Genomic DNA, 26,741 nt, shown 5'->3' with positions numbered 1-26,741 from the left:
AAGCATATAGTGCAGATGGTACTTTAAAGTTACTGTACCACTTTAAACAATTATGGCTTTCCACAAAGAATCCTGGGAGCTGTAGTTAAGGGTTCTGAGAGTTGTTAGGAAACCTCTATTTCCCCCTTGGAGCTACAATTTTCAGAGTGGCTTAACAGTCAGTCCCTCCTTCTAGAACTCTGGAATTTGTAGCTAGGTGACATTGTGTGTGTTGTGTTGTGTGCTTGCTTCAAATGCAACCACATGGAGGCTGTTCCATGTGTCAACTATCTGTATGAGGGACACCTATGTTGTACTAATGATTTTCAACCAATCATTGTCTCCTCTCATTTTGCTTCTGATCACATGATTAAAGAAGCTGTTTATACAAATATATATTGGATGGAGCAGCCTACTGTGTTCCCCCTTTTTTAAGACACCGTCTTATAACTTTTTTCCCCCTCAAAAAAACACAGGGTGGCTTACTTTCGGTGGGATGTCTTAATTTTTTTTATTACCGGTACGGTTTTTACGGCTCAGGGTGCTGCTGGGCTCTCTTGAGTGCTCGGCGCTGCAGCAGCCACCGGTTGGGGGTTGGTTTCCTCGGCGCGGGGGTATGTCTTATTTTCGTGGTATGTCTTATATTTCTCGAATGCTTAAAAACCCTGCCATGGCTTACTTTATGACTATGTATTAAAAAAGGGGAAACCGGGTACAAGCAAGTTGTCTATTAAGCAGCTGCTCGCAAAGCTTGGGTGGCCCTGCACGGCATAGCTCAGGGGTCTGCAACCTGCGGCTCCAGAGCTGCATGTGGCTCTTTTACACCTTTGCTGCGGCTCCGGAGTGGATACGAGGGGAGGAGGCGTCCGAGCCATGCGCCGCCTGAGCCAGTCGGCGGCGCCCGCCACGCCCGCCAGACACTCGCGCGGTGCTTGCCGCCGCCGCACACTGCTGCTGCGGCGCGCTGTGCTCCTGCGCCCCGCATGGCGCCTGCCGGAGTCCACAACTCCGCTGTGCGCGTGCGCTGTGCAAAAAGGACACAAGGTGACGTTAGCAGCCCGGGGAGCGTGGTCGGCCCCCTCCCTGCATCAGCCCCTCCCCACCGCATTTCTGCAGCCAACAGGCTCACGGGGGTGGAGTTATATTTTTTTTTAAACGGGCGCGCTTCTTCCCGCCCAGCAGCAGAAAAGGCTTGCGGGCTCGGAGCGCGTGTTTGCTGCTGCTGCTCCTGCCTGCGGCCTGCGTGTGGCCTCCTGCCGGCCTGGTCAGGAGATTGAGGTAGATGTATTAATCAATGGGTTGATTCAATATAAGGAAATTTTATAAGTTCACTTGATGGGAGCAACACACATGAAACCATACAGGTGTCCTAATAAGGGAGGACATCAGGCACTGATTATGATTTATGGTACACTGGGGCCCTGATTAATTTTCTATGGCATTTTGGGGCATTGATTATTGGGCATAGCAAATTTTGCTATGGGGCCCTCTGATTTCTAATTACGTTCCTGATTTGTGGCTCCCCGTTTATTTTTTTTCTTCGGAAACGGGTCCAAGTGGCTCTTTTTGTCTTAAAGGTTGCAGACCCCTGGCATAGCTCATAGCTTCTCTGAGTTATTTAAGCCCCTTCGCCACGACAAGGCATTGATCCATGAAGGGGGCCTTAGAGAATAGTCAACCTGAAAATTAACTGCAATTTTTTTTTGTAATGACTAACCTCAAAGGAAAAAAACAAACATCAACTTATTCACATCCAGAATTGTGCAGAAAAATAGAAATCTGTTTCTGATTGATTTGAATGAATATAACTTGAGCAGAGAAACTTTATTTATTTAGTGAAAAGACTATTCTGATGTTGATTTAGTGGTTGTCTCCTTGTGTGTTGATGTTATGGAATGCACACAAATTTACTGTAAATTGACAACTACATTACTAAACTGGATTTCACAAAATACAATACTGTTCAGAATATAATGGCAGTTGGCCTTTATCACACTGTGGCATGCAGCAAGTACAGGTAATGAAATCAGGTACTTATCTGTCACTCTGCATAAATACTAGATTGCTTTATAGTGATACTGTTAATTTTTATACTTAATAGGTAACCACTCCTACCAAACACCAGATGGAGCTGCAGTATAACACAAGATGAACGTGGTGGTTCCCTCACTGCGAGAGGTGAAGCTACAGAGAACCAGGCAGAGGGCCTTCCTGGCAGTGGCACCCTCCCTGTGGAACGCCCTCGCATCAGATGTCAGGGAGATAAAGAACTACACAACTTTTGAAGACATCTGAAGGCAGACCTGTATCAGGAAGCCCTTTAATGTGTAATGTTTTATTATGTTTTCACATGTGTTGGAAGCCACCCAGAGTGGCTGGGGCAACGCAGCCAGATGGGCATAATAATAATAATATCACATGCAAGCCTTGGTTCGCTATCTCATAAACAATATTATAAGATAGTAGAACATGCATACTACTTTTAGCTGTTACATAAAAGATAATATTGCACACAATTACTGTATAAAACAGGGGTCCCCAAACTACGCCCCCCGGGCCGGATGCGGCCCAATTGGCCTCCCAATCCGGCCCGCGATGACCCCCGCCGCCCGCTGTCGCCGCCCGCTCTTACGGCGCGCGGCGCGGCGGCTATCTTCAAAATCGGCAAAAAATCGCCGAAAATCCTTTGTGCGCATGCGTATGGGCCTCTCCCGACCCAGAAGAGGTAATTTCCGATGCACTTCCGGGTCGGGGGAGGCCCATACGCATGCGCACAAGCAATTTTCGGCGATTTTTTCCTGGCCGTGTGCATGTGCGCACGGGCGCGCACTCCCCCGCCCTCTGGCCCGCTGCGCGCACACTCCCCTGCCCTCCGGCCCGCCGCGCGGTCGGCGCGGCGGGCACCGGCCCGAAGCCCGGTAAGTCTGGGGACCCCTGGTATAAAACAATATGAATATAAGGTAGGCAAGTATGTTCCATATATCCTTGCTTCAAAAGTTTAAGTTTAAGAAATTGCTTCCCAAAATATTAAAGATAATTGTGAAGATAGTTGAGATAAATATTACTTTGGCTATCACCTGCTTTCAAGTAGCCATTGAAAAGCTTTTATCTGTTTAAAGCAGTGTCAGGAGACTAAAATGTCTTAGAAAATACAAAATAAAAAAATTCCTTCCAGCAGCACCTTAAAGACCAACTAAGTTTTTTATTTTGGTATGAGCTTTTGTGTGCATGCACACTTCTTCAGGCATCTTTTAGTTGGTCTTTAAGGTGCTGTTGGAAGGATTTTTTTTAATTTTGTTTCGACTACGTCAGACCAACACGGCTACCTACCTGTAATTAGAAAATACACTAGCATAACCACTAAAGAATTTGAGTTCAAAAGGCTTTTAAAGGACTCGTTGGCTAAGACAGGTGCAAAAACCTAAGTCTTTTATGATCACCACGTTAAAGTAAATAAAATATGTGTATTATGAGCAATGGTATGTGGAGAGAGTATAGGATTATTTTATTATTAGGCTTTCTGTCAGTATGCCTTTTACCATGTTTTTACTATGTTTTTGTCATTGATGTTCTGTAATGTGTTTTTAATATTGTACACTGCCCTGGGATCTTTTGATAAAGGGTGATATATAAATTGAATAAATCATAATAAATATTAATTAGTTTATTTTGGGGTTGCTGTTTTGTTAATGTTACAATTGTTTTATAGATTATAGCTGCTGCATTGATTTGTTAATCATATGACTTTTGCTTTAATTGTACTGTTTAGCTTATTTTTCAGTTCCTGCTTTGTTAACAGTGTTTTATACATTGTAATTGTTTGTTAAAATTTGTTAATTACCCTATATATGATTTATGCTCTATTTGTGATGTTCTATTATGTTCTGTCATGTTACTGTTATTATTTGTAAATTGCTTTTATTATTTGTAAATTTCATTTGAATGAAAAACGCCTTAGAAATATAATAAATCTGCTTTCTCATGTCTAGGTGCCAAACAGTACTAAATGAATTGAGTCAGACACGAGAAAGGACTTAAAATCAGAGTCAGTTTGGGGGATGAATACTTTTTATGAATGCCCTTTGTTATTCAATAGGTGCCCTAATTCCAGTGGTGCTGATAGAATACAGTATTTCAAAGTGCTTTAGTTTTATAGCATTAAAAAAGCCTATCGGTATTATAGACAACGGAAGACACTAATGAATTAAATAACCTGAAGGCTGGCAGAGACAGCAAAAGAAATCTCTTGACAGTCCCCTTTGATGATAGACTTCCCTGTTGCTCAAAAGGGTAAAACCAGTTACAAGCAAGCACACAGCAAAATCAGAAATAACCTATTTGCAAACAGATGCACTCTCTTAACTAGAAAACAATATCAACATGAATGTGGTCAAATTGTAATAATGCACTGTACAAAGTATAAGGATAGGTGTGGAGAGAACAAAAAATTTAAATTCTTTCATTGGATTATTGGACCTTTCATTGAACCTTGCAATGCATTAATTAGCGAAGGTTTTTTTAACTCTAATGTAGGAAATGAGGAAAAAGTGAATACTGTATCGATATTTTAACTTATTATTGTGATAATAAAGACATCAAGGCAAAGGCTAGGAGGAAAATAGCTACATTATATCCAGTATGCACACAGACACACAGGAAGCCTGAATTCTCCACTTGCTTAAAAACAATTTCTTATGTTCACTTCTCTTGCTATTAACAGTTTGTCTAATGAAAGACGGAATTAAGATTGCCGGAAGAAATATCAACAACCTCAGATATGCAGATGACACAACCTTGATGGCAGAAAGTGAGGAGGAATTAAAGAACCTTTTAATGAGGGTGAAAGAGGAGAGCGCAAAATGTGGTCTGAAGCTCAACATCAAAAAAACCAAGATCATGGCCACTGGTCCCATCACCTCCTGGCAAATAGAAGGGGAGGAAATGGAGGCAGTGAGAGATTTTACTTTCTTGGGCTCCTTGATCACTGCAGATGGTGACAGCAGTCATGAAATTAAAAGACGCCTACTTCTTGGGAGAAAAGCAATGACAAACCTAGACAGCATCTTAAAAAGCAGAGACATTACCTTGCCTACAAAGGTCCGTATAGTTAAAGCTATGGTTTTCCCAGTAGTGATGTATGGAAGTGAGAGCTGGACCATAAAGAAGGCTGATCGCCGAAGAATTGATGCTTTTGAATTATGGTGCTGGAGGAGACTCTTGAGAGTCCCATGGACTGCAAGAAGATCAAACCTATCCATTCTTAAGGAAATCAGCCCTGAGTGCTCACTGGAAGGACAGATCCTGAAGCTGAGGCTCCAATACTTTGGCCACCTCATGAGAAGAGAAGACTCCCTGGAAAAGACCCTGATGTTGGGAAAGATTCGGAGCACTAGGAAAAGAGGACGGCAGAGGACAAGATGGTTGGACAGTGTTCTCGAAGCTACCAGCATGAGTTTGACCAAACTGCGGGAGGCAGTGGAAGACAGGAGTGCCTGGCGTGCTCTGGTCCATGGGGTCACGAAGAGTCGGACACGACTAAACGACTAAACAACAACAAAATGAAAGAGATACATGCAGCCTCTTTTTTCTTCTATATATTTCATGCACTATTTCGTTGTTCTAAATTTCAGGCTGGCAGGTCCCCCATCAGATGTGTGCTGTCTGAATCACAATGAAGACCTCCTACACTAATACTTTATACCAACATAATCCAGTTAAAAGGAACTTAATTGGTGTGCACTGTTCCTTGCAATTTCAGCATTCTAAAAATGAATAGTCTCCATAAGTACCAGATGGTGACATGCACTAATTAATCAGGCCAGCTCAATGAATGTACCTATTAGGTATGTCTTTTCAATGCTCTCTGCTGCAAAAACCTCCCTTTGAATAAATGCCAGATTCATTTAGTGAGCAATGTAGAAAAGTGTGTGCTACAGTCATCTGAGTGTGCAATGGCGTCAGCCTATCAACTGCCTTTATATCAATAGATGCTTCGTGTCAAAGCATGGTTTATGTTGTTTTTGTTTTACTGGGAATGCTGAATGCTTATTGTTTCACCTGTGTGGGAGGAGTCTGTGCACTATCAGCATACTCCAGAATGTGCTGCAGGCACCACAGCTCATCACTGACAGCTCTTCATAGGGCTAAGCTAATCATTATTCACAGCAATAGGAGGCAATTGTGAGAGTTTTGCCTTTCATCAGCACTTCTAACAAAAAGAGAAACCAAACAATGTTTCACCATACTGCATTCAGGCCATTAGAAAATTATCAATTAAGATTTGCCCATAGAAAAGCAAATATTGTAAGAATGTATAAATCACAAAAGGGTGTATAAATGTAAATGTCCTTGACAAATCTTCTCAATGCCTAATTTATACTGCATGTATTTCATTCTATGATCCACTTGCATGCCATCAACAAACACTTTGGGTGTTACCTACAGAAGCTTTGTGAATTTTTTCCCCCATGCTTGCAGAAGTTGTTGAAACCAAAGGGTACTCCAAGATAATAAAGGATCAGTAACTCCAAATATTCTCTGGGATGCAGCAGTGTTTTGAGGGGGCACTGTATAATGAAAGAAAAATTAATTAAAAATGGTACTCTAAAAGACAATTAAAATTTCAGGAACTAGAAATATTACAGAACAAACAAATTATTAGATACTGTTCCAAAACCCAAAATCAAATTAAGGAGATTAAAAAAACAATTAGAGGAATTAGATCTGACTTTGCTATGGAAGAAAGAAGTAATGGCCCCTGAATTACAACAACTTTTTAATAGCATACTAGAAGGGAAAAAGGCCCCAGAAACACGGAGAAAGGCAGAAATAACGGTAATCCTGAAACCAAACAGAGACCCTAAAGAAGTAGGTTCATATAGACCCATTAGTCTATTAAACCAAGATTATAAAATCTTCGCCAAGATCATGGCAAACAGATTAAAAAATGCCATCCCCAAAATTATAAAAGAAGACCAATATGGATTTGTTAAGGGTAGAAATATTGCCCACCCGATTAGAAATATTATTAATGTATTGCATCACGGACAATCAAAAAATCTTGGTTATTGAAATTAGACGTCTTTAAAGCATTCGATACACTCTCACAGGAATTCTTATGGGAAATAATGACTAAATATGGAATAGGAGAGGCTTATCGGTTTGTGATACAAGAACTATATAAAGAAGGAACAGCAGTGGTAAGAGTCAATGGAGAACACTCCCAATCCTTCCCAGTACACAGAGGCGTTCGGCAGGGGTGCCCTCTCTCGCTGTTCCTATTTATAATGGCTACAGAACAACTAGCGGAAAGTATAAGAAACTGTGGAAGGATAGATAGTTATAAGATCGGGAAAGAGGAGATGAAAATTAACTTGTTTGCAGATCATATTATTGTAATCATAACAAATCCCAAGGAAGGGATAAAAGAAATAAAGATAATATTAGAAGATTTCGAGGAATATTCCGGATTAGGGGCAACATAACTAAATCAGAAATAATGTACTTTAATGTGAATCTAGCTGGAAAAAAGGAAATAAATAGCATAACAGGTATGGGCCTGGGTTTTAAAAGAATAAAATACCTGGGTATTGAACTCTATAGGAATATTAACAAGACCGCAGAATTCAACTATAAAAAGATATGGAATAAAATACTAAAGGATATGAAAAGATGGAGAAACAAAACTTTAAGCATTACAGCTAGAGTCAAGGCTACTAAAATGTTCTGGGTCTCTAAGCTAAGTTATCTTTTCCAAGCTATCCCACTAGAGATGAAAAAAACAGCAATTGGAACAATGGAATGGTGAGATAAGACAATGGATATTCGGAAGTAAAAAATCAAGGACACAAAAGAGGTTTGTGTATAACCACAAATCAGAATTAGGGTGGGGCCTCCCCAACATTTATACTTACTATGAAGCGGTCCAATTAAAAACTTTACTAGAAATTGGAGCAAAAAATAAACAAAAGTGGATCAGATTTGAGGATGAGGCCAACAATGGTGCAGGAAGATATGGAATCTTCACAAATAATGTAAAGGAAGATCTGAAATATGCAATAGGACCCAGGAAATTGGCATTAGGCATATGGAGGAGATGGCAACCTATATTGTTAAAAAGGATCTCTCTGTGGGCACCCTTAGAAAGCATATATGAGGCAATAGACGACCCCAAATGGTGGAAAATTCTTAATGCAAAGGGATATCACATAGTCCAAGATATGTATAGAAGAGAGTCCTTAAAGTCATTGCAGGAAGTAACAGAGAACATAGGTAACCAATACTGGTTAAAAATTGGAGGGTTATATAATAACATTCTTTAAAAGCCCAAAAGATAGGAAATATGAGATTAGAAGAGCCAATAGAGGAACTATATAAACAAATGGAAAAAACTAAACAAGGAATGATAGGTAAAATCTATAAGAGGATGATTACAAATAAAGAACTGACAACCCAACTTATTCAAAAGATCACAGAATCATAGAGTTGGAAGAGACTACAAGGGCCATCCAGTCGAACCCCCTGCCAAGCAGGAAACACCATCAAAGCATTCCTGACATATGCCTGTCAAGCCTCTGCTTAAAGACCTCCAAAGAAGGAGACTCCACCACACTCCTTGGTAGCAAATTCCATGTGGAGTTAGGAAGAACAAATTAGCGAATCAAAGGTTGAAAGGATAATGAAAGGAATAGACGAGATTAAAGTAAGCAAATTTAGGGAGCTCAAACTAAAATTCTTTCTAAAATGGTATAGAACTCTGGCCCAGCTAGCTAATATGATACCAGGATTGAACCCTAACTGCTGGCACTGTGAACAAGCCAAGGGATGGCTCTCCCATTTGTATTGGGAATGCCCAGAGGTAAGGGGATTTTGGAATAAAATCCTTAAGGTTATTAATGAAGTTTTAAAAATGAAGTTACCTATAGACTTCAATCTTATGACAATGGGTATATTAGGAAACACAGCCATAGAGAAAGGTGACCAGCACATCTTCAAAGCAATGATACTAGCAGGAAAGGCAACAATAGCTTTAGGTTGGAAAGATAGAGAAAAATGGACAGTAGAGGTCTGGACTAATTATTTGTTTGAATTTATTCAGACAGACATTGTGGCAGTAACGTCACAGGAAATAACATGGAGGGCCAAGTCTACTACTATAAGGACCAGATGGAACCCCTATCTTCAATGGATAACAACTACTGGATCAGAAGACATTCAGTGGAAATTAAGGACATTGTGCCCGTGGCTGAGGACAACTGTTTGAACCCTTTCAATGGATTATGGGTGGGGGAGGGGATGGGAAGGGAAAGGAAAAATGGTATGGGAAATTTAAAATTGGAAGGAGAGAATATAATGTATGTAAAAATTCTTGTACTTTAATAAAAATCTTTAAAAAAACAGAAAGAAACCAAAGGGTACTCGTGTTTCCAAAATGACCACATTCAGGAGCTCTCCAGATTGACTGAAAACAATGCGCCTTGATATGTTCAGGTGATTTAATAAAGAATAAATGCTTGCATGCGCCACAAATCACTCCAGAAAATCACTGACATGAATATAAATATAGCATATGCGATGGTGAAGGGAATAGAACTCACATTGATCCCTCTGAAGTAAGCTACTACATTTATTCCTATGCAGTGTTCCAAGTGGGAAAAATGCCTAAATGCATCTCATAGGAGCCTTCTATTTATAAAATTCATTGAAGATTTTCTATATTCCTATGGCTAGAGCAGGCAGTACTTTGGGTGATATCCAACTTAACTGGTCTACTCTGAGTATGACTAATGTTAGGTATCACCCTTTGAATTTAAATGCCATTTGCACACAGCAGTGTCAAACAAAGTTGTTATATATTGTTAACTAAACTAACATACAGTACATAAACTATTACAATTTATTCCATTGCTTCTGTTATAAAACTGAGCTATAAATAGTTATAACTATTGCAGAGAGCAAGAAGAACCAGTGAATTACTTCTTTTTAGATTAATAAAGGCTAACATCAAGTGAAATGGTAGGAATAGGAAAATGAAAATGGTAGAAATAAATCTCTCTTTAAAGACAACAATGGAATCTAGCCAATTCAGATAATAGAATGGAGATGAGGGACACAGTCCAGTGGCAGAGAAATGCTTTGCATAAGGTTCAGGATTCAATCCCTGGTATCTCCAGGTGCCAAGAAAACAGCTCTGCCTGAGACCAGAGCCAGTTGGGATAGACAAGACTGGGGGAGATGGGCCAATGGTCTTACAGCATAAGGCAGCTTCATGTTTCAAGAGGACCTCTTCTTACAGAGGGGTGGGGAGAGCCATTACAGAATGAAAGCAGAGAGAGCTGAAAGGAGTATTGTTGCTTATCATTAGAGATGTAAAGACCTGGGGGGGGGGGATTAAAATATTCAGAGGGAAATTTATTCTTTTTCCCTTCAAAACCTTTGTCTTTTCCCAGAAAAAAAATATTATGAAATGTGAAAGAGTAGAGAAGCTTGTTTCAATCTACACAAACTTTCAATTTTTAGAAGTTCATGATAAACATTATGACAAATATGAAAAAGTTGAAACTGATTGTGTTAGTTCAGAAAATGAGAACGATTAAATTTCATGTAACATTCATTAAGTCTCTACCCCACCACTGTTTCTCTGAATATTTCATGTCTGCTTGATACTGAAGGACTGAATAATAATTTTCAAAAATCATAATACTTTTATTTTTTTACTATACAGTGGTACCTCTGGCTACTAACTTTTTTTGAAATTTTTAATTTAGACCAAATTTCTATTTTTTTGTTTAATTTCTTTCCATATTTTTCCATAATTTTCTTGGTACAAATCAATGTTTTATATTGTCATCTGAATTCCTAGATATTTTATTCTTTTCCTTATTTCGATACCTGATACTTCCTGTAATTTAATTTTTTCATTTTTAAATTTTTTTTACTAATATACCACTCTTTTTGTAATTTATTTTGAAACCCGCCAACTTTCCAAATTGATTTATTTTTTAAATTGCCTTTGGGACACATTCCAATGGATTTTCAGTTGTGATGATTACATCATAATGTAATATGTAATGCGTAATTTAAGACTGAATATTAATGCAGGAATACTTTCACTACAGTGAAAAGAGCAGTTCAGTCATTTTGTATTTTTCTCACTATCATGAAAATTACTTTAGAAATGAAAATTACTTTTAGCAACATATGGACTAAACTCATGGTTTTATAATAATATTATTATTTATAGATCAAAGCTAACCCCGCTGCTCCTGCTTCACAGTCACACACGACAGAAGAAGGGGGCGGGAGCGGGGAAAGAAGAAAACAGCAGAGAATTTTTTAATACTATTTTTTATCTTTATATAGAAAACAGGCCAGAAAAAAGTGGGAACAACACAAAATGCAATTGGAACCAGAGGGAGAGAGAAAGAGGGAGGGAGGGAGAGAAAGCAAGCAAGCAAGCAAGCAAGCAAGCAAGCAAGCAAGCAAGCAAGCAAGCAACAGAACAGCCAATGAACAACAACTGACACTCAAGAGTGATCGGAATGAGAAAAAGGCAAAACTATAACAAATTGTGAAAAAGAGATGAATGAATGAATTGTCTGAGAGAAAGCTGCAAGAATGGGTGTGTACAGTGAAACAGTGGGGGTCCCTGCTTCCAATGACACACTGCTTGACAGGGCCCTAAAACCCAAACCAGATTTTTATCGAAGTTGTTCATAATACACTAAGATAACAGCTGCAAAAAATAAACTGTAAATAAGTAGCATACAGAGTTCCCTCTTAAGTACCGTATTTTTCATTCCATAAGATGCACTTTTTTCCTCCTAAAAAGTAAGAGGAAATGTCCGTGCGTCTTATGGAGCGAATGCGTGGTCCCTGGAGCCAAATTGCCCAGGGGCTAAAGGCAGATCGTGCTTTTTTTTTTTTAAAAAAAGAAATTGCTAAAGGCTAACAAGAGGGAAAGGGAAAGGAACCCGCTCTGCAGCTGATTGCAAGAGATAGGGGAGGGAGATAAGAGAGCTAGCTCCCTTCCCGGCCCCTTGCCTAGGCCTCAATTGTTGTCTGCAGAGGGAAACATGTGATTGGCTGATTAGATTATCTGTCTGGAAACTGTAGAAATGCAGAGAAGCTAGAGAAGCTGCAGAACTGTGAGTTGAACCCCATAAAAACAGGATTTTTTCCCTTTGCAAGGAAACTCAGCAACTTTGAGCTGATCCTTAAAAATGGAGCTTTCCCCCTTTGCAAAAAAGATGCACAACTCTGAGCTGACCCCCCAAAAAACAGGGCTTTCCCCATTTGCAAAAAAGCTACACAACTTTGAGCTGATCCTTAAAAAATGGAACTTTCCCTCTTTGCAAAAGAAGCTTCCTCAAATATTTAATTGGGCGGGGGGCACCTAGGCCTCTAAGAGTTGGCTGCTATGCCTAGGACAATTCAAGAAAGCAAAATATTTTTTTCCTTTGTTTTCCTCTAAAAACTAAGTGCGTCCTATGGTCAGGTGCGTCCTATGGAGTGAAAAATATGGTACCGGTAGCTCCTCCCAGTATTCACCTGGGATCCACAGCTGTCAAGTCTCCCATTTTTGGTGGGAAACCCCTGGATTTAAATCCATTTTCCGCCACAACTCTGGATTGTTTAAAACCCCGTAAATTTACCAGATTGCCGCGTTCCCACCCCGGTGCCCGCCTGCTAAGTGCCAGGCACCGACAAGACTCCCCCTCCGGGGGGGAAGGAGTATAGGCTGCGCTGCGAGGGAAGTGAGGTCTGGGGTGTGTGTGTGTGGGAAGTGGTGCAGCTGCCAAAGCAAGCCGGCCTGGCAGGTTTCAGAAGCGGGTGGCTGCAAGAGCAGCAGCAACAGCAGCGCGTAGCGACTCCTGCCTCAAACAGCGCCTTCCTTGAAACTCAGCCATCTAGCAAAGAGCGGCAGGCAGCGGCCGCTTAACCGTTTGAGGGTGGGACGTTGAAAGATGAGCCGAGCCTGAGAGAGGGAAAGGGAGGGGGGAGAGGGAGAGAGGGGGGTCGCTCTGTTGTGGCTGGCCCAGCACAGAGTGTCTGTTATATATATCCTTCAGGAGATCAGCTGTGTGCCTCTTTTGCAAATGTGCCACCTTGTCTCTTCTCAAGGGGTGGGTTTGGAAAAGAAAGAAAAAGCTGCTACTGGACTCAAGAGGAAAGGGTGGGGAGTATTTCTACTTTGGATCTTCATTTTCTGCACTTACAGACCTTAAAAAAATACTTCCCGTGAACAATACATGGTTTTAGGAGCCACTTCGAAGGGATTTCGCCTCGGATCCTTGGATTTCGTGCGTGTTGTATGACTTAGTTTAACCTGTAGTTATTTAGTTCTTCCCCAACCTCTGGTACACCTCAAACCGGCACCAGCCTTTCCAACCTCCTCGCCTTCGGGGCTCCGCAAGCGGAAGCAGAAGGTGCGTTAACAGCATGGACATGGGCAGAGCCGGCACCGGAAGTCGCTGGGTGAGTCTTCTGATCCCATATTTTTCAATGGGGAAGTTGGCAGCTATGCTGGGATCTTTCCTTTCTCCTCTCAGCCTCTTACCCTGGGATACCAACACTTCCCTGTTCTCCCATCTAGGGTCCTCCATCAACCACCTACCACCTCACGAGCATGCATTCCCTGGACCCTAATAAAGACCCCAGACATAGGACTCCAAAAAAGAAGAAGAAGAAAACAAAGGAGAGAGACAAAAAAGAGGGGGGAAATGAAAAGAAACAATAAGAAGAAAATAAAGAGAAAAGGAGAGAGAAAAAAGACAAGGCAAAACAAACCAAAACAATACAAGGGGAAATATTTCTTCTTCTAGAAGCCTAGAAATTGCATGGTTTTATGATCATTATTATTCTTATTGCATTTATATCCCACCTTGTTTTCCATGCTTCTCCTCCTCCCCATTTCATCCTCACAAGAACCCTGTGTGGTAGGTTAGGCCGAGAGAGAGAATGACTGACCCAAGGTTACCCAGTGAGCTCCATGGCTGAGAGATGACTTGAACGTGTGTTCCAGGTCCTAGTTTGACACTCTTAACTGCTACACCACAGGGTCTTGCAGAACAGAATATCCCAGTATGCAACAACAACAACAAAACAACCAAAACACTAGACTAAAACAGGACAATGTAAATATTCATAGCATTCATTACATTTGCCCACACCTGACCATTACTAAGTAGAAGCAAAATTTTACACTGTTAGAAAATGCACACAACTAAATTGTTTTATTATTTAGTTACAGGTAGGTAGCTGTGTTGGTCTGCTGTAGTTGAAACAAACAAACAAAAAATGCTTCCAGTAGCACCTTTGAGACCAACTAAGTTTGTCATTGGTATGAGCTTTATTGTGCATGCACACTTCTTCAGATACTGAACAAAAAACCAGATTTTTAAATTTTAAATCAGAATTTTTTTCCAATAAAATGCTTTTTGAGGATAATATATTAGCATCTAAAGGTTATTCCATCATGAAATAAAGATTAGTTTTTTAATTATGTAGAATAAGGTTGTATATGTTTAATATTTTTGGTAAATAAATTCCATTAATCCATTCACAATGTCATGCTCTTCCAGAGGTTTTTGTAAGATTATTGGGCAATTTCTCTGCCTACAAGATATTATCACAGATGCTTAAAAGTTCTCAAAACTGAATTTGACTCAGCAGAGATCACATGCCTCTTCTTCACAGCAAAAATGTTATAACGTGAACAGAGTTGAGAAAAAGACCTTAATCCTATTGTTCTACAAACCTATGAATACAGAATAAACCCCTTCAATGCTAAGTTTCAAGAAGTTCAGTGAATAGAATAGAAACAATATTTTTCTGATTGTTTGGAGTGGAATAGATCTGCACAAAAATAAAGTGAAACTAAGTGTGAGGAGGAAGGGGCAAGCAGACAAGCAGTACAAAATGAAACTTTCTGATCACAATACTGCACAGCCACAGACAGTCAAGTCTAGCATCATCATCACCAAACACCCACAGCCACATATCACTATCACCTAAAAGAAAGAAAAAACCCTTCCCTCCTGGAACCACCATAGATAGGTTTGTGGTAAAAACTAGCAGATTAGAAAAAGAGTTAATTGATGAAAAAATTGCCCAGTTTGTTTATGCAACAAACTTTTCCTTCCGTCTGACTGAGAACCCACATTTCATTAATATGGTTCAGTCACTGAGACCAGGATACAGTCCACCCAGCAGAGCAGATGTTGCAGGGAAACTGCTGGATAAAGTGTATGACAGAGAATTGGAGCAATATGCAACAGCTCTGGAGGGTAGAATTGTTAACCTAAGTATTGATGGGTGGAGTAATGTCCACAATGATCCTGTTGTATGTGCTTCTATAACAACAGAAGGGAAAGTCTTCCTTGCACAAACAATTGATACGTCAGGAAATGCACACACAGCAGAATACTTACAAGAAGTGGCAGTACAGTGGTACCTCGGTTTATGAACACAATTGGTTCTGGAAGTCTGTTCATAAACTGAAGCGTTCATAAACTGAAGCGAACTTTCCCATTGAAAGTAATGGAAAGTGGATTAATCTGTTCCAGACGGTCCGCGGGGTACTTAAACTGAAGCGTTCATAAACTGAAGCGAACTTTCCCATTGAAAGTAATGGAAAGTGGATTAATCCGTTCCAGATGGGTCCGTGGAGTACTTAAACTGAAGCGTTCATAAACTGAAGCATGGGTGTAATTGCTTCTGGAAGTCTGTTCATAAACTGAAGCGTTCATAAACTGAAGCGAACTTTCCCATTGAAAGTAATGGAAAATGAATTAATCCATTCCAGATGGGTCCGCGGTGTTCATAAACCGAAAATTCATAAACCGAGGTGTTCATAAACCGAGGTTCCACTGTAAAAGCTATAATAACATGTGAACAAAAATTCAAATGTCTAGTACACAGTTTGGTCACAGACAATGCTGCAAATGTATCCAAGATGAGAAGAAATTTAGAAGAGCGGGAAGGGAATAAGCTAATAACATATGGTTGCAGTGCTCATTTGCTGCACCTCTTAGCCAAAGACTTATGTCCAGAAATAAAGACTAACGTTGTTGAAATTGCTAAATACTTCCGTAACAATCAATTTTGCTGTAGCAGCTCTGGAAAGGATGGGTGGAACCAAGCTAACGCTCCCACAAGATGTTAGATGGAACTCTGTGGCGGACTGTTTTGAGCAGCATATCAAGAACTGGCCTATTCTGATGACAGTTTGTGAACAAAATTGAGATAAGATAGATGGCACTGTCACGGCCAAAATCCTCAACATTGGGCTTAAGAGAAATGTTGAACATATGCTGAGCATCCTGAAACCCATCTCTGAAGCTTTAAACAAAATACAGAAAAATAGCTGTTTTATTGCTGATGCTGTTGAAATTTGGAAGGAACTGAGTGAACGCTTAAAAACAGAACTACACATGGACAGAATCAAATTAGAAGCAATTAAAAAACGAATGGGACAAGTACTGTACAGCTCATTTTTTGGCAAATATTGTCAATATCCAGTACCAGGGTCAAAACGTAAGTGCTGAGGAAGAGGAGTTAGCTATGACATGGGTATCCAGCAATCATCCATCTGTAATGCCAACTATAATAAACTTCAAAGCTAAGGGGGAACCATTCAAGAAATATATGTTTGCTGAAGATATTTTTTAAAAAGTCACACCAGTGAACTGGTGGAAGTCACTTAAGAGACTGGATTTAGAGACTGTTCAAGTAATGATTTTACTTTTAATAGCAGTTAATCTGCAGGCGTTGAAAGAATATTATCTTCCTTTGGGCTCATTCATTCTAAATTGAGAAATCGCTTGGGACCCGATAAAGCAGGAAAGCTTGTTTTTATTTTCCAGATTATGAACAGAGAAGAAGATGAAGATGACGAGTGAGCTACAGAGGACAGTATTTAAGTTTTTCATGTGTAGGCTGGGCTGACAGTCTAAGTTTCTTAAAATATATATATTTTGCTTAGCCAAATTAGTTAACAAACATGGATGTTTGTTTAAGCAAATAACATATGCTGTAATGTTATTGTTTCAGTTGAATAAATCTATTTAAATTGTTATTATTAAGGTAATGATTATTTTTCTCAGGTTGAGTACTCTGCGGACCCGTCTGGAACGGATTAATCCACTTTCCATTACTTTCAATGGGAAAGTTCACTTCAGGTTAAGTACGCTTCAGGTTAAGTACGGACTTCCAGAACCAATTACACTCATACTTCGGGTTAAGTACGCTTCAGGTTGAGTACTCCGCAGACCCATTTGGAACGGATTAATCCACTTTCCATTACTTTCAATGGGAAAGTTCGCTTCAGGTTAAGTACGCTTCAGGTTAAGTACAGATGTCCGGAACCAAATGTTTACTTAAACCGAGGTACCACTGTACAGTTATTGTGGCATGAATCCACATTAGCAATTGTGATAGCAGAGGCCTTTTCTAAGCCAAGGTAGGAATATTTTATGCTAAGCATTGATAAAACTGAAATGTTGAAGTATTCAGTATTTATTTGGAAAGGAGAAGGATAGAAAGAACAGACAGGTGCCATACAACATTTATCCTAGCAGAGAAGCAACAGTGACAGCACTAAACCCATTTGAATCAGAGTAAGACACTTTTCAGCATAGCTTGGTGCTGTTAGTAAAACTACAGTGCTTATGAGACATTTGACTCTCCAATCCTATTAGTTTTGGTCTCCTTTTAGCTATTAGCTATGGTCTCCTGTCTTACACAACTCTGGTCACTTTTCCTCATGACTCAAATTCCCCCTCCCTTTTCATTTCCATTTTTACCTACCATATTGTTTCACTCCTGGAACCCAATTGTCACCAATGTGTCATAAGAAATATGTTGTATATAATAATCAATTTAACATTTCATAATTGGGGAAAAAGGAGTCAATATAACTTCTGATTTACGGTATTGTCAGTAAACAGCATGCATTGCAGGCTAGAATTTTTGCTTTGAATGTGTGTCTGGCTAGTTTCTATAGCAACTGCACACATAATTTCCCCCCTTAAAACAATTTCTACTGCTTCCATTTATACTGAAGTGTTATTGATCGTTATAGGGCTGAGAATGAGGGTTGTGCCTTTGTCAGTCCTGATTACAATATCAGTGGTTTTCTTCATTAGCCTCACTGGAAATAGTGCTGCTGCTGTTTTCAGAAGAACTAGAATTACATTGAAATGCCCAGTAAGCTTTTTGTCCTTTGTTTTATATTTTAAGCTATAATATGATGAAATTGCCAATCAACAGGGATTTCACAACAACTTTAACTGGCCAAGCTACACAAAAAATTATGTGGTGCCACTCTAGTTAGATTGTACATTTAGAACAGGAACTGCATACAGTATCTGAATGCTGACCTATAGAAAAAATAAACCTACAAAGAGGACAATTTCATGTGATTTCTCTGATTGTGGGAAACAAATTTGCAGTGGGGGAGGTGATTTTCAGCAGAAAAGCAGCATGGAAACACCCACAATTTTCTTTAAAGGAAGATCTCTCTCTCTTCCCACGCCCCCCCCCCCCCCAATTCAGCTTTCCACTTTAAATTCTAACCCCAGCAGCTGCATTCCTGGCACTTTTGAAAATAAAAGTGCCCCTAAAAGAATAACGGGCTGCAATGTAACACTAAACCATATTAAAAGAATGAGTCCGTTCCTCCTCCCAGTTCACATTCTCTAGCCTTTCTACTATGATACCCAAATGCAATCATATTATAGAACCACCTCAGATACTTATCTGTGAGTCCTCTCACTACATCACTACTAATAATTTGGGGGATTTCAGGAACTACTGCTTTTCATTTCCATTTTGCAAGAGTGGACAATAGTAAGGAATTTGCAGCTATTTACGGTAGTACATACCGTACAAATGAAAGCCAAGAATGGCAAGAAAACTCCTTTAGGTTCTCAGCTTTTATTGCTGCTGATGAAACCAGAAAAGCATTTGCGTCAAAAGGGCTCAGAAACTGTAAAGAGAAGTGACCTTCTTGGTCTTGGTCTACAATATGTTTCTATGTCTAATATTTATTCTGAACAAGATGCTTTCTGAACAAGTAACACCCCCCCAAAGTTGTTTTTTAACAGAGAGTATGCTCAGAAAGCAGAGATATCACCTTGCCTACAAAGGTCCGTATAGTTAAAGCTATGGTTTTCCCAGTAGTGATGTATGGAAGTGAGAGCTGGACCATCAAGAAGGCTGATCGCCGAAGAATTGATGCTTTTGAGTTGTGGTGCTGGAGGAGACTCTTGAGAGTCCCATGGACTGCAAGAAGATCAAACCTATCCATTCTTAAGGAAATCAGCCCTGGGTGCTCACTGGAAGGACAGATCGTGAAGCTGAGGCTCCAATACTTTGGCCACCTCATGAGAAGAGAAGAATCCTTGGAAAAGACCTTGATGTTGGGAAAGATGGAGGGCACTAGGAGAAGAGGACGACAGAGGACGAGATGGTTGGACAGTGTTCTCGAAGCTACGAACATGAGTTTGACCAAACTGCGGGAGGCATGGGCGTAGGCAGGGGGGGCAGGAGGGGGCAGCTGCCCCCCCTAGAAGCAAAAAAATTAATGTATTTTACAGACCATAACCAGCACTTTTCCCCTCCAAAAACTGAAGTGGAAAAAACTGAAGTGGAGCAGCTAAGTCTCCGCTTGCTGGGGGGGGGGGGGACACAGCAGTAACAAAAACACATCAAATAAATAAAGCAAAGTGGCTACCAGTAGTTAAGCAGTTAAGACAATGGAGCATATATCCCCAGGCAAGATTTGATAGCTGACCATTTCACCCTATTGTTCTTAAGTGGGACTTGTTAATGAGCATTCAGGAGCATTAAGAGTTCTATTGGCGATTTAATGAGGGTGCAGACTCAGAGGATTCAATTTGACTAAGGTGGCTCTGCAAGGCTAAAAGGAAGTGAATAAGAAAGGGGGGGGGCTGTAGCTTTGACAGACACAGTGATGTTTATAAAAAGCATTGGTGTTCCAGTCTGCCCCTCCTCCTGCATCTGTATACTGTAAATCAGGGGTGGCCACCTCCCAAGAGACTCTGATCTACTCAGAGTTTAAAACTGGGGGTGATCTACCCCCTTTTGGGGGGTTCAGGTCAAAGCTGTTGAGTTTTTTTTTAAAGGAAGGGAAGCCCTGTTTTTGGGGGTTTAGGTCAAACTTGTTGAGCTTCTTTTAGGAGGGAGGGAGGCCCATTTTTGTCTAGGGCTTCAGGTCATAGTTCAATTTTTTTGAGGGAGGAGGAAAATTTTGGGTGAGCTTTTTTTAGGGGTGCCAGTGACCTACCAGTGATCTACCACAGACATCCAGTGATCTACTGGTAGATCACAATCTACCTGTTGGACGTGCCTGCTGTAAATCAAGCAGAGAGAAAGCTGCTTACAAGGCTCCTGTACATGCAGAGTTCCAGCATCACAGCGTCACCCAGAGGCACCCACAAATATGAGTTATCCCTCTCTCTATTTCTTCCTTCCTTCCCTCCCTCTTCCATCCCTAATAAAATAAGGGGGGCAGATAAGCCCCACATAGAAAGCCCATCAACATGGGGGGATGACTCTTTCAAATACGGTATTTACCAGTAATTGGGGGGGGGGGAGAGGCACCTAGGCCTCTAGGAGTTGGCTGCTATGCCTAGGAGTAGGACAATTCAAGAAAGTAGAATGATGCATATGCTATGGTAATATATCAATAGAATCATAGAATTGTAGTCGGAAGGGACCACAAGGGTCATCTAGTCCAACCCCCTGCAATGCAGGATTTTTTTCCTAAGGTGGGGCTTGAACCATGGTTGAAATATTATGCTGATATGCAGCAACGCCTCGGAGCCGTCGTGGCTGCGGCCGTGTCTTGCCTCGCCCTCGCCCGCCCTGCCACCCCCTCTCACCTGCCCGACCCTCCCGTCCTCTCCAGCCAAGCAGGGTAGCCGCCAACGCTACCAGCCCCAGAAGCACAAGGTGGCCGCTGCTGCCACCGCCACGATGTCATCAGGCCCGTTGGCCCTTTAGCCCCGCCCACTTTGTGCCCCCCTTCTGTGCCTTGGCCCCGCCCCTGAACGACCATGGCTTGCCCCCCCCCAGTTTTGATCCTGGCTACGCCCCTGGCGGGAGGCAGTGGAAGACAGGAGTGCCTGGCGTGCTATGGTCCATGGGGTCACGAAGAGTCGGACACGACTAAACGACTAAACAACAACAACAACAATGCTCAGAAAGTTGCACTTACTTCCTGAGTAAGCCTTTACAGCTAGATACCAACAACTCAACAAAATATTTACTCTCATAACAATGTAGCATGCAAACTTGATTTTGTAAAAATCTTTTAATAATTATCTGTTGACATTTAGATTATCCCCAATAGGTTTTAAAAGTACCAAGGAAAATGTATCAGGGGAGAAGCATTTCCACATTATTCACTCAAAAGATACACAACTTCCATCTCAGCACATTACAGTACCTTCTGTCTTTTATAAAGGACATTGGCAGTGCACTGGAGAAGTAGATTAGATAAAGAAATAAGCAGTCTTCTTGACACCTCAGAAAAAATCCTAGGAAAACATCCATGCTACATGTCCTCTGAAAACAGTAACGAATAAAGGGGCCTCATTAGCACACTTTTCTCACAGTCAAAATTGATACAGATTATTATTGTTATGATTTAAATCTGGAAACGAAATTATCTAATTTAACACAATGGTGTAGTTCTCATATAGCAGGTTCGTCCAACTCCTATAGACTGTGATCCACTCACAGTATTAAAAAACTGGCAGTGATCTACTCATTGTCATAAAAAGACTGGCAGGGATTTATCCGAAGTTGTTGAGCTTTTTTTAGGAAGCCAAAGTTGTGGAGATTTTTTAGGGGCTGAAGGGCCAGAGATCAACCAGGAACACCCCGTGATCTACCAGTACATCACAATCTACCTGTTGGACATGCCTGTCATATAGCACTAAGGCTAATCTTAACACAATGAGCAGATGTGCAGGTTCCTGGGGGAGAAAATCAGGACTACAATGCTTTTTGCATTGTATCAAGCCATGGTTTTGCTTAGCATTATGCCCAAGCTGGGTTTATGGGCTGCCTCATTCCAGGCAAACCACAAACCTGTGTTTGGATGCAGTGCTAAGCTAAACAATGAGAACTGCAACTGCAATCCCATATATTGGCTAATTCACGCTAAGCGATGGTTGTAGTGGGTCAGTGTTCCCTATTCCTCACACTTCTTTTAATTCTGATTTGACAGGAGGTGCAAACCATGGTTTGCCATTCAGATGTAATAAATAATGATCTGCACTAAAGAATAAGCAACTAAATAAATTGAGTGCAAGGAGCTGAGGAAAGAACTACTATCCTATGTATTGGGAGACTAGGAATGTTGCATCTGTATCTTCCCAATGGAGGCTGTCTGAGCTTCAACATATTTCTGAAATACAAACTAAACCTTGCTAAAATCCATCAATATAGGAGTAAAATAATGTAATCAAACTTTGTTAAGAAGGTTGGGGCATACTTTGCTTAAAAGGGATTATGGTATAAACACATGTTGTAATGTTCATTTAGATTTCACCCAATGAGTCAAGTGGAAAAATTGTGTTCACCAGCAAAAAACCAACTGAAAAACATGCATCCAAAGCACACACAGTCTTTCCCATTCCACAGCCTTCAGTTGTCCAGGAGGGAAAATATAATCCAAATAGTTGCCTTTTTTATTTCCTGTCCAAATTATACAATGCATCAATAGCACTACTTAACCCTTCCCAAACCCTAGAGGAATTCCTCCCACACAGAAACATCTAGCACTTCATAACCCAGAACCATCAACTACTTTTAGTTACCTTAAATCCTAATCCAGGGCTACTGATAGATGGATAGAAAGGGTGGGGTTTTAGGGAGCCCAAAGCCAGCTTTTCTTTTTTTTAAAGTAAGTTCCAATGTGCTCTAGAAGCAAAGTTTTCTAAGCCAATTTGTAAGCCTTCCATTTTGGTGAAATGAGCTAGCCTGGCTTCAAGCCCCTGCCTTGCAGGGTTTTACACAATGAATGAAGCCAATGCATTATTGGCAACTGATAGTTTGGTCACCACCCAATACCCAGAGTTTGCACATCACACAAGTGAACTCATAGCTTTCAGCAGCAGCATCGTATCTGCTTGCCACCCACTGTCTCTACGCACATCTAGCACTGGGTCAAGAAGATCAAAAAAGCACACACACCAAAGTTACAGCAGGATCTTGATAAACCATTATCATCATCATTATTAATTGAATTTGTTAGTCACTTTGCCCATGGTTAGTTCATATGACTGCTAAATTCAGAATTGTCTTCAGAGGCAGCCCCCCATCTAATGAATTACAGTGATCTAACCTAGAGGTTACCAGAGGATAGAAAACATTAGGCTATCCCTGTCCAGCTAAGGCAGAGGTCCCCAGACTAAGGCCCGCACCCATAGCCTAGGTTTAAGGTGCCGTTTAGCTCCTAGCTTTCACATCTCAATTTCTAACACTGTTTGTGATCAACTTCTTTCCTAGCAGAAGATAGCTACAATTATATAATTTTTAATAGGAGCAGTATCATTTATATAATCTAATAATAAGATTGTCAGGATTATGGAATCATTATTTGTCTTATTATAAACAATTATTTCCAAATAATCATTTGGAGAATGACATCTCCAGCTGCTGGTCATCTTCCTATTATCCTTCCATAACAGTTGAGGCATTGGATAGCAATTATATAAAACCATGGCATGATTTTCACGCAAATTAGTGAATACAGGGTTTTGAAACTCATTTTCAAACACATTTCCACATTTGCTTTATATTATTATGACTCAATTTGTCTTTCATTTTTTTGAATTTTGCCCCCAGCCCCCGTTCAATTGTGTTTATAGTAGTAAGCAACCAGTAGGGGATTAAATCTGCCACAGAAATTACGGTACTATATAAGTGCTCAGTCTTTAGAAACAGAATCCAAAATATAACATGCTTAAATTAGTAAGAAACAACTCACCAATTTACATTTAGTTTCAAATCTATAGCCCAATGAGTGAATGGAACGATAGACAGACAGATATCCATATATTAAGTCATCTATACAGACACATGCAACTTTTTGAACATTTTCTGATCCCTTGCAAAGTAGAATGTTAAGACGGGAGATGACTGTGAACATATAAGGGGATTAAGTTAAGTTATTTATACTATTCTGCAATAACAGCATTGAACACGGCTTAAGCAGCCTCTGGGCCAACTGCCAAGTATGTGGAGTAAAAGTTGCCTCAAATGCCAGGGCTCCTGGATGAATTAAAGAAGTAAACTAGGTTTACCATAACATATTTACTATAACAGAAGGTGTGTTGCTTGTATATTAAATTTGATATATTGCTCTAAGAAATGCATTTAGAATGCTTTTAAAGAATGCATTTTCTATTATATCTGTGGAATTATAAAGCACTTCTAAATTAACCCTTCAATTCATATTGATGAAGTGAAATAAAGCATTAACAAATGAAAGCATTGGTTGTCAGCTAGGAGCACAATAGATAATTTTAAAAGCCAATTATGAAAAAGAAAATATCCACAAGAATAAAGTCTGAACTGTCTTGTGCTTCCTGACTTGGAATATTTGAATAAAACCATGCTTAAATGTTTTTTTAACACAACAAAGTATAATGGCAAAGCACAATAGTGAGCACAAAGCATTATTTTTATGAGTCAAGGAAACTGGAATGAACTCCATGTTTTGTAGAAGCTTTAGTATCCAAGTAGAGTTCTAACTCATATTTTACTGATAGACTAAACCTGATATGGCACAGTTGTCGTTCATGTATTCTCTCCATAAACATATAGTTTCTGGTGGTGCTTACTTTAATAAAATAAACGAGAGAGACACTGAACTTTCCCTCCTCCCACACGTCATCTCTTTGCTCCCACCACTTAGGGCAGGGGTAGGCAACCTAAGGCCCATGGGCCGGATGCGGCCCAAATGCCTTCTCAATCCAGCCCACAGACGGCCCAGGAATCAGCATGTTTTTACATGAGTAGAATGTGTCCTTTTAAAAAAAAATGCATTTCTGGGTTATTTGTGGGACCTGCCTGGTGTTTTTACATGAGTAGAATGTGTGATTTTATTTAAAATGCATCTCTGGGTTATTTGTGGGGCATAGGAATTCGTTCATTTATTCCCCCCAAAATATAGTTCGGACCACCACATGGTCTGAGGGACAGTGGACTGGCCCATGGCTGAAAAAGGTTGCTGACCCCTGACTTAGGGAATGAAGAATTCATGTTTGAGCAAATGACCGACGGGAAAAATCCTCCTTCTTGCTCATGGTTTTTCCCCTCTTCGAAGTAAGATCTGCCAATTTATTTGTGAATGAAACAGAAATGCAAAAAGAAATGTGTGCCAACCATTGTCACATCTACTTTGACCACAAGTGTCTCCATAGGCTGGACCTGCAAAGCAGCCATGAAATATTCTAGTAGGCCAAACTCTATATTTCTATTAGTCCCATAATTATAATAAAAACATACTTTGTGTTATGTCGTGAATGCAATTTCAGCTCTTCATAAAGTCAGCTATGAGTAGTGAGTTAGCATACTAGCAAGGAAGTGCTAGGAGTCAAGTATAACAAGAACAATCTCCTTTATTGCAGTAGGAATCTTGACTAACTGGAGGGAAAGGGTGAGCTCCTTTTATATTCTCAGGAGCAGGGGTTGGGGAAAAGATACATTTAGATTTTGGCGGGACCCTATCAGAGTGAGGATCCATATTGTGCTAACAAGTTAACCAATAGCAACTGTCACCGCACCCATTTCATAGAATCATAGAATCATAGAGTTGGAAGAGACGGCAAGGGCCATCCAGTCCAACCCCCTGCCAAGCAGGAAACACCACCAAAGCACATATGGCTGTCAAGCCTCTGCTTTGAATCACCCTGGAGCGGGAAAGATAGTTACAGGACTAGCAGAGAAACTCATGTACACAAATTAAACCAATACATAACACTTTGTTTGCCCTGTACACCTTCCAGCATCTATGAAGCATCTTACATTGGTGATGTACCTGGGCCTAAAGCAGAACACAGAAAGGACTTATGAAAAATAGCCTATTGCTCTGCCTCAGAGGAATGAGCGTCCACTCACAGACCAGAGATTTCCTTCACTTTATGTTCCTGTTTACACACAAAGTAAGGCTAGCTATAACACCTTTGAGCACACAAACAATTTTTCACAAAAGTTGTGTAAGGAAGCCTGAGTAATTCAGGGACTTGGAAAGTTTGTTACTGGAATCACATTACCAAGTACCGTACAGTGGTGCCTCGCTAGACGAATGCCCTGCTAGACAAAAATTTTGCTTAACGAAAGGATTTTCTGATCGGAGGTTGCCTTGCTATACGACAAGGTTTTCTATGGCCACCGCGTCGTCTTGCTGGGCGCCTTCTCGGCGAAGCCGACACCTAGCCCGCCCGCTTGCCTTCACCGAGAAAGCCGGGCGCCTTCTCGGCGAAGCCAAGTGGGCAGGCTGTCTTCGGCTTGGGCACTGGCTTGGCGGCGGTGGGGGAAAGGCGCAGGATCGTTCCTTTGCCTTTCCCCCACCCCGCCCGACAGAGCTCTGTCGTTGGTGGCAGCGGCGCTTGCTCTCTTGGCTCGGGGAAGGCAGGCAGGCAAGAGAGCAAGAACCTGCCTGTCTTCCCCGAGCCAAGAGAGCAAGCACTGTCGCCAGTACCCCGGAGCCCATAGGAACGCAT

At 40.7% G+C, this 26,741-nt stretch overlaps 1 protein-coding gene across 3 annotated transcripts in view; it reads right to left on the bottom strand.

The window, feature by feature from the left end:
* Positions 1 to 26,741, bottom strand: part of PEAK1 (pseudopodium enriched atypical kinase 1) — a 76,118-nt gene that overhangs the window by 36,787 nt on the left and 12,590 nt on the right. The window contains exon 2 of one of the 3 annotated variants that reach the window (XM_035112191.3): positions 6,422 to 6,545. The exons of the other annotated variants lie outside the window; for them this stretch is intronic. The gene's annotated coding sequence lies outside the window, so the exon portion shown is untranslated. The remainder of the gene's footprint in view (positions 1 to 6,421; positions 6,546 to 26,741) is intronic. 3 annotated transcript variants of the gene reach the window in all.

The sequence above is a fragment of the Zootoca vivipara genome, chromosome Z1 (genome assembly GCF_965207765.1).
Source record: "Zootoca vivipara chromosome Z1, rZooViv2.hap1.1, whole genome shotgun sequence".
NCBI lineage: Eukaryota > Metazoa > Chordata > Lepidosauria > Squamata > Lacertidae > Zootoca > Zootoca vivipara.
Note: the sequence above shows the minus strand (reverse complement) of the source record. Positions and strands in the feature narration are given on the sequence as shown.